The sequence below is a fragment of the Mobula birostris genome, chromosome 21 (genome assembly GCF_030028105.1).
Source record: "Mobula birostris isolate sMobBir1 chromosome 21, sMobBir1.hap1, whole genome shotgun sequence".
In the NCBI taxonomy this organism is placed as follows: Eukaryota; Metazoa; Chordata; class Chondrichthyes; order Myliobatiformes; family Myliobatidae; genus Mobula; species Mobula birostris.
The window spans coordinates 50597684-50606952 of record NC_092390.1 but is presented as its reverse complement, the minus strand read 5'-3'; positions in this window follow the sequence as shown (position 1 = coordinate 50606952).

Sequence of the window (9269 nt, the reverse complement as noted above, 5' to 3'; positions counted from 1 at the left end):
TTTGCACATTAGACTGTTTCATGAGAATGGGCCCCTTTTTTTGTTTCTTTACTAACCATATAGTCAAATTAAGAATTATAAAGCTCAATTGTTTAATTGCATATTGTGTACTGTTTGTTATTTCATGGTACTAATTTTTAACAGGGGACACATCGCATAGCATCCATCCAAATGAGATTTCTTAAGTTTGACCAGGCCAGAGGCTGTCATCCCCTAGTTTAAGCCGTTAGCCAAACTGAGGGTTACAATTGTCGGGGCTCATCCGGGATTGATTTCATTGGATGCTGTGTGATTACCCTGAGAATTGAACCAGTAGGGTAGATATTCTTACTCCGAATGAATTGTTAATTCGCCTGTTAAGTGCTGTTAAAGTTGCAATTGTGGGCAGAAGTTTGATAAAATGGCAGGCGCAGCTCTCATTTTAATGCAGACCAGCGCTGACGTAGCAGTAGCTGGGGGGGGGCGGAGATTTCAAAGACAGGGTTCTATCGTTTCTGAGGAGTGAGGGGAAGGAGTGGTCAGATTTGGAATGTTTAGTCTCTGTCCCCCAGGGAAAGGATGAGAATTCTGAGTTACTATCCGCCCTTACCTCCCTAGTGAATAAGTGGAAATATGCGCAGGTTCAAAGTCCCTGCTATGGTAGGCTTTGCCTATTCTCTGGAATAACCCCCACCCCTAAAGGGGAAGAGGAATATGAGACTTGGGCGGAGCAGAACTCTCAGGTGTTAGTGCTCTGATGGCGTAAAGCGACAGAGATTGGTTGAAAGTTTGAATGCGCGGGCCGCTGACATTGTGAGAGCCATCAGGTTACGGTATCCCATAGCGACAGCTGTCAATTACATGCGAGCACTGGACAATGCTTTTGGCCCGACAGGAAACCCAATGGAGCCCATGGTGGGGTTTCAGAACATGTGTCAGGAGAAGGAGGAGAAGCTTTATGCTTTTATTTTTCGGCTAGAGAGGCAGCTAAATTGCTTGCAGCGCATAGGGATCATTCAGGCAGCTGAGGTGGATCAGTTAAGAAAGGACCAGATAGCCAGGGGTGCCCGGTCCCAAGACCTGATTGCTTGGGGTCTCCGACAGTCACATTAGACACACCCCCCATCTTTTGTTGAGCTGATTAGAGAGGTATGGGAAGAGGAGAACGCGTCAGAGATGCGGGAGGCCTGTCAGCAGGGCACAGTCCTCGGTAGTAGACCCCTGCGGTGAAGTGACCACAGATAGCCTAACCCAGGGAGCAGTAGTGGAGATGTTTCGGCTATTATCAGCAAGTGTGACCCCCCCCCCCCCCAATATGATGGAGCTAAGAGGAGGAACAATGTGGAGGGTTGCTGGCAGCCTGTGTCACATGAGGAGAGTGAGCCCCCAGGTACATAAGAAGAGAAAGTCATTGGGAAAACTTAGAGAAGACCCAGTGAGGGAACGGCCTGGTGGCTCTGGGAGAACACGTTCCCAGAAATGTACCAAGGAACCCCCGAAAGCAAAAGGCCTAATTCCAGAAGGCCTAGTGGGACCATGCTCTGGTGTGTCACTACAGATAGAGGGCATTTATGCTAAAGCCATACTCAATACCAGATCACAAGTCACGTTGTTGTACCGTTCGTTTTACAACCGGTATCTGAACCATTTACCATTGACATCATTCAGGGCGCTGGAGATCTGGGAGCTTAGTGCTTGAGATTATCCATACGACGGTAATTTGTCAGAGAAGTTGGAGTTCTTGGGGGCCGATGTAGGATTGTCTGAGACCATTGATACATTAGTGCTGGTTTGTCCGGACCCTGTTGAGAAGAGTGGCATTTCAATTCTGGTGGGGACCAACACCTCTCTTGTGAGGAGGCTCATGGGGGCCTGCAAGGAGAAAGCTGGTGAGAGCTTTCTGGGAACATTGTCAATGCACCCAGTGTTTCGAGCTGCTTTTGAGAAAGTGCATGGCTGCATTGGCCAGATACCAAATTTAGACGAGGGACTGTGTAGTTCAGCCAGTCGAAGCCAGTGGTGGTACAACCCAGGGAAGTAGCGAGAGTGATGGGGACCCCCAAATTTCCTGCAGTGCCTGAGGGCGAGGCCCTCTTAGTGGACGCTCCGGAAGACCATGAGGGGGAGTCGGGATTTCCTGCTGGGGGACTGGTGAGGCCTGAATTGCAGACGCCCTTGGTGGTACAGGCGACCAGGATGGCAGTGACTGTCAGGAACACTACGAAGAGGGAGGTCACCTTCAAGCAGGGAATGCCCCTGGTATATTTGTTTCCAATGATGGTAATGTCTAGTGTCCCTGTGAGACAAGCTGAGGAGAAACTATTGGAAAAAAGGGGAAAGTTGACCGCTGAGTCATTCAACTTCGGGGAGTCTCCAGTTCCTGCAGGTTGGAAGAAGAGGCTGGTAGAGAAGATGTTGAAACTGGAAGCTGTCTTTTCCACTGAAGAGTTTGATGTGGATTGTTCCAAGAGCACACATCACACTATCTAGGTGACCGAGGATATCCCGTTCAGAGAAAGGTCGCGGCAACTGGCATCTGCAGAGGTGGAGGACGTTCGGCAGCATTTGTGTAAGTTGAAGGAAGCTGGGATCATCACCGAGCGACGAAGCCCCTATGCGTCCCCAATAGTAGCGGCCCGGAAGAAGAATGGGAAGGTACGTATGCATGTGGACTACAGGACTCTGAACAGGCGCACCATCCCTGACCAGTATACTGTCCCAAGGATTGAAAACGCACTGGCCTGCCTGAGTGGTGCAAAGTGGTTCAGTGTGCTGGACTTGAGGAGTGGATATTACCAGATCCCCATTAGTGAGGTCAACAAAGAGAAAACAGCATTGAAATGTCCCCTGAGATTTTTCCAGTTTGAAAGGATGCCCCATGGCATCTCAGGAGTCCCTGCAACCTTCCAGCAGGTCATGGAGAAGATGGTGGAGGAGATGAACTTGCTTGAGGTACTGGTGTATCTGGATGACCTCATAAGTGTTTGGATCCACCTTGGAAGAACATGCATCAGGGTTGCTGAAGGTGCTGGGCTGCCTGAAAGCTGAAGGGTTAAAACTTTTCCTGGACAAGTGTCAGTTCTGCCAAACATCTGTTAGCTATGTTGGGCATGTTGTCACATGAAATGGAGAAGCTACAAATCCAGTTAAGATAGAGGCGGTGACCAATTGGCCAAGACCCCAGACTGTGAGCGCTCTGCGCTCATATCTCGGGTTCTGTGGTTACTATCAAAGATTTGTGAAAAGCTATGCAAAAGTGAGTCACCCATTAAATCAGCTTCTGTGCACTTACACTCCCTTGGGGAAGAAGGGGAGGGAGAAAAAAGGACAGGAGGGCGGAGAGTTATCTTAGACCTTTGGACCAAGGTCGGATGCAATATGTAGGGAGGCCTTTCAGTCGCTGAAGGAGCTGCTGGCCCAGATGCCAGCCGAGAGGGTTTAGGGGCCGTCCCATATCAGGATCAGGGCACCAGGTTGAGACCCATTGCATTTGTCAGCCAGTGTCTGTCGCCCTCCAAGAAAAACCATCCCACTCAAAGTTGGAAGTTCTGGCGTTGAAATGGGCGGTCGTGGATGAGCTGAGTGACTACCTCTACGGCGCCAAGTTTGAGGTGAGGACGGACAACAACCCCCTAACTTGCATCCCGACCTCAGCAAAACTGGATGCCACAGGCCATCGGTGAATGGCAGCGTAGTCTGCCTATGTTTTCAGCCTGAAGTACCAGCCAGGAAGCAGGAACATTGATACTGATGCTTTGTCCCAACGGGCGCATGAGGGACTGGTCAGGGACGAGGTGTGGGAAAGCGTTCCTGCTCCAGGGGTGAAAGCCATGTGTCAGTTTGCGATCACCATGAAGGCAGAGGGAAGGGAGGGGCAGGGTCAACTGGGAGCTGCTGATGACACCATTCCCCAAGTTTACCGAAACCTGACTGCCTTGACAACAAATCAGCTGCCAGAATTAAGTTCTGGAGAAGTGGCAGCTGCTCAGTGAGATGATCCTGGCATTGGTACCATTTGGGCAGCAGTCGACAAGGGAGACATGGCTCAGGCGGAGACGACAAAACATGTGTTGGTACCTCCATTACTGTGAGAATGGCCTAGGTTGGAGTTGAAGAACCAGATCTTATACTGGGTCACATCACCCCAACCATCCTCGGCATTACCAGCTAGTTCTGCCCATGAAGTATCTGAGGATTGTGTTGAAATCACTTCATGATGATTCTGGACATTTGGGGGTGGTAAAGACCTATGGATTGCTCAGAGACCGGTTTTACTGCCCCCAGATGAAATCAGAGGTCGAAGAATACTGCAAGTTGTGCATTCAATGCCTACGGTGGAAAACACTGCTTACGCGGGCAGCTCCCTTGTCCCACTTGCAGAGTGTGGGGCCTCTGGACCTGGTGTATATGGATTTCCTGTCAATAGAACCCAATGCCAGCAACATGGCGAATGTCTTAGTCATCATGGACCACTACACCAGATATGCTCAGGTTTTTCCTACCAAGGACCAGAGGGTGTCTATGGTGTTAAAAGTGTTATGGGAGAAGTATTTCATCTATTATGGCCTTCCCAGGTGGATACATAGTGATCAGGGACGGGATTTCGAGAGCAGACTCATCCACGAGTTACTGGGCATGCTTGGAGTCGAGAAGTTGAGGACCACACCCTATCACCCACTGGGTGATCCCCAGCCAAAGAAGTTTAATTGGACCTTGCCAGACATGCTCAGGACCCTGGAGATCAGCAAGAGCAAGTGGAGTTAACATATTGGGCATCTTGTTCACAGTTACAACTGTACATGAAGCTACTAGGTACTTGCCATATTATTTCATGTTTGGGCATGAGGCGATGTTGCCCATTGTCCTTTGTTTTGGGACTGACGAGAGTGACTTACTCCCAAAGACTTATCTGAAGTATGTGTCTGATATGAGAAGAGAGCTGAAAAGGGCTTATGAATTAGCTGGGGTCAGAGCTGCCAAGCAGTATCAAGGAAATAAGAGGAGGTATGATCAAAAGCTGAGGTTTTCCCAACTCCTGCCCGGAGACTGACCTCTCAAAGAATTTGGGACTACCTGGGAAGCATATGTTGGCTGACCGCTGGGCAGCTACACCCTATGTGGTGGAGAGTCAGATGCCAAACCTACTGATTTTCCAGGTGAAACCAGAGGAGGGGAATGGGCCTGACAAGATTCTCCATCGGACCCACCTGCTGCCCCGGGACAAGAGCTGCAGGTAGACCCAGAGCCCGACTTGGAGCCTACGCTTAGTAAGAGGACTCTGCGGAAACACGGGGCGACTGCAGGTGAGATTAGGCTGGCCCCCACCTGAGAGGGATACAGATTCGGAAGATAAGGACCTGAATGTGCGGTATATTCTGCCTTTCGCTAACTCCCCATTGATTGATGAAGACTCCCCAGCCCTTCTCCCACTGAATCAGGTGAAGTGGGGGGGGGGGTAGGGGGGCTACCTGTGGGTAGCCTGGGTTGCAGCGGGACCCTGCAGGGGAGGAAGCGGTACTTGGCCACAGGACAGAGGGCTCTAAGTTGCAGGTAGGCATGAGTAATAGAATAGGTTGGGGGAGGCCTTGCCAGGTAGACCGGAAGTATCCCCAGTAGTGTCTGAACCTGAAGAGTTAGGTGAGAGGGAATGGAGGTCTCAAGAGAATTAGGAGACCGCTGGATAGGCTGGCCTATGTAGCAGTGGAGAAACAGAATGTGATCCCTGCCCTTTTGGGGAGCTATGTCACTGCCTTTTACACCTGGATTGGGCTTTGTGTTTTGCAGGAAGGGTTGGCAAATTATCTCAACGTCATGAGGACATGACTAAATTTGGTGGGGAGAGAATGTAACACTGTAAGGGTTCACACCTAATGAATGGCCTCTCTGTAATGTTATACCGCTCAGGTAATGCTTTCTCTGTAGCAGCAATGTTTGGGTTATGACTAGAAATAATGGGGACTTTGGAATGTATGTTAGCCAATGAGAGGGGTGTTGTTCTTTCTTGTGGGTTAGGAAGAGGGATTTTTGCGGTCTTTTATCGGTGAGGGAGAGAGGACACGAATGGAGAGTGTTGGTAGACTGCCAGACGGAGTGGACTGAACAGTGAGGGTCCGAGGGTCAGCTACGCTCGGAGGATGACAGGAACAAATGGATGGAATCAGGAACTCCACTGTTTGCGCATAAGACTGTTCCATGAGAATGGGCCCTTTTCTTTTTTTTTGTTTCTTTACTAACCATATAGTCAAACTAATTGTAAAGCTCAATCATTTAATCGCATATTGTGTAGTGTTTGTTATTTTGTAGTACTGATTTGTAACAGGGGACACATCACATAGCATCCACTCAAACAAGATTTCTTAAGTTTGGCCGGGCCGGGGGCTATCATCCCCTAGATTAAGCCACTAGCCGAACCGAGGGTTACACTTAACTAAAAGGATAATGAATCTTAAGCCTGAACATTTCTGCTAAACAAATATAGCCCAAGGCAGAATCAGAATCTGCAGTTGAGCTTCCAGCATATCTAAAATGAAAACAATTTCAAAGCTTTAGAAAATGCAGAAATTGTTTATTAATAGTTAGTCTACATTATGTGCTTTAGTTATAGCTCAAGCAGATCTAGCTTTGCTACATTCCCTGGTTCTATTTATCAAAATTTGCCATCACTGTCAATTGCTAATTCTAAACCAGCAGTTTTCATTGCTATTCTAATTATAGATCTGCAAAATACAAACTTACAAGCTATTGTCAGCTCAGCAGTAAACATTCAAGGTAATGAGATGCAATTCTAAAAGTTACACCTTTTACATTCATACAAGAGTAATGATGCTTGGAATGTGCATCTCAAACTATTATCATATTTGGACACTAGAAAATGTGTTAAATATTAATCAAGTTCAGGATCTCACGAGTGCCAAGAGGGACAGTACAAACCAAGAATAATCTGTGCAGATTCTAGCTACTGTGTAAGATTTGCCCAATACAGAGGTCAATGATTGAACATATTTGGTTAGCCTTCTGAAGGCAGAGCCAGAGTTGAATGATTTAAAAAATTCAACTTCAGACAATGGGCATCCTTTCATACGTTCACTGTTTTCACACAATGAATGATCAGACAATTTTGAAATTGATTTGATAACCAATGTGGCAAAACACAATTCTCTAGCCTTCGAACTTTAAAGCTGGATCATTAGTTCACTATAAAAGCCATAATAGGACACTAGAGTACAAAAACAAAATGATCTAAAGCAGTGGATTCCTAACCCTTTTTATGCCATGGAGCCTTACCACTAACCAAGGGATCCGTGAACCCCAGGTTGGGAACCTCTGATCTAAAGCCCATGAAGTAACACAGAAAGTCAGAATTATTCAAGTCAGGCACATTCTGTGGAGAAAGAACAAAGTTATAAATTAACATCTCAGTAGATAAACTGGCATGAAATACCAATCTAAAATTAAAACTTTCTCCACTAGGATACAGCCTGACATGTTGAAAAATTTCAGCATTTTCTATTTTTTTTGCCACAGAACAATGGCAAACAGGTATCAAAAGCTCAGTGTTGCAAGACCGAGAACTCAACTGGTCAGTCTGGCACTTGTGTTGCATTATACCAAAAGACTCAAAAGATCACCAATCACAAATCCAGGCCTAATTACATTTGATGATTCAGTTTTGAAGATCTCAACCTTTATTGACATCGTAAATATCAAAACTCAAATTTAATCTTGTGAGCATTTACAGGTTACTTAAAATTAAACCAGGAAATTCACAAACTTGTGCCTCAGATGTTCCTGTAAGGTAGGTGTCAAACTACTGGCCGGTGAGCTGCATCCGGCCCGCAAAGGGGTCCAATCCAGCCAGCGCGATGATTTGGAGGGTGGGGTGGGGGGGAAAGGTATATTCACAACCATTTATTATGTACCTGTATGGCAGCTGCTCTCTCTCCCACCACTGTCTGTGCTGCCTGCTGCGCTGGCAGTTTGTTGTGGGTACTTTTTAGAAAACAATAGGCGGCAGTTAACCACCTGCTGTGCATAAGCACCTACCACCCTGCATTGAAGACCACTAGGGCCCCACTTACGTTGTCACACACAGAGTACTCAGGTAAGTAACACCTGTAGCAAGGCTGACACTGTTTGCTGCTGTGGTTCAAAATGCTTTCCAAGAAAAGTTGACATCGAAGGTCACATATTCAACGATAATTGGAAAGATCATTTTTTTCTTCTATGAGGTCAACGGCAAACCTGTGTGTCTGATATGCTCGCAACAAGTGGCTGTGGCAAAAGAGTACAATATCAAACGACACTGAGATGTCACACGGAGAAAAACATGACAAGTACGCAGGACGACTCAGAACGCAAAAGGTAAACGAACTCGAAGCAGCTCTGAAAAAACAGCAATCAGTGTTCACCAGAAGTCGAAAGACTCATGACGCAGCTGTCAAGGCCAGCTATATTATTGCCAACAAAATAGCTGCTGTGTCGAAGCCATACTCAGAGGGGGAATTCGTCAAAGCATGCATGCTGACTGCAGCTGAGCTGGTGTGGCCTGAGAAGAGACAGGCTTTTGGTAATATCAGTTTGTCAAGAAATACTGTGGCAGAGAGAATCGGGAACCTTGCAGGAGATTTGAACAGTCAACTAAAAGACAAAATGAAGTCATTTATTGCCTTCTCTATTGTAATTGATGAGAGCACTGTGACTGATGTAGCTCAATTGGGAATATTTATTCGTGGTGTTGATGCATCTTTGACCGTCACCAAGGAGTTTGTGGAGATGGTGCCCATGACAAACACCACAATGGTTAACGACGTTTTCTCCAGCCTCATCAAGGCCTTGGACAGACTGGGGGTTGACTGGAGTCTCGCTGTCAGCGTGGCAACAGATGGCGCACTGTCCATGGTCAGGAAAAAGACAGGTGTTGTTGCGAAACTCAGGGAGAACATTTAGACAGAGAATCCAGAGCAGGAATTCTGGAATTTTCATTGTATTATACACCAAGAGGTGTTATGCAGCAGGAGCCTGAAAATGGACAATGTCATGGATGAAGTAATCAAAATGGTTAATTTTATTAGAGCCAAGGCACTCAACCATCGGCAATTTGACACTCTTTTGTCCGAAAGTAATATTGGACACAGCCTACCCTACCACACTGAAGACTGCTGGTTGAACAAAGGGGTTGTGCTTAAACGTTTCTTCAATTACCTGCGGAAATTGGACTATTCATGAACGAGAAAGGGAAGCCAGTGGCAGAGTTGGATGACCCAGACTGGCTTCATGATCTTGCATTTTTG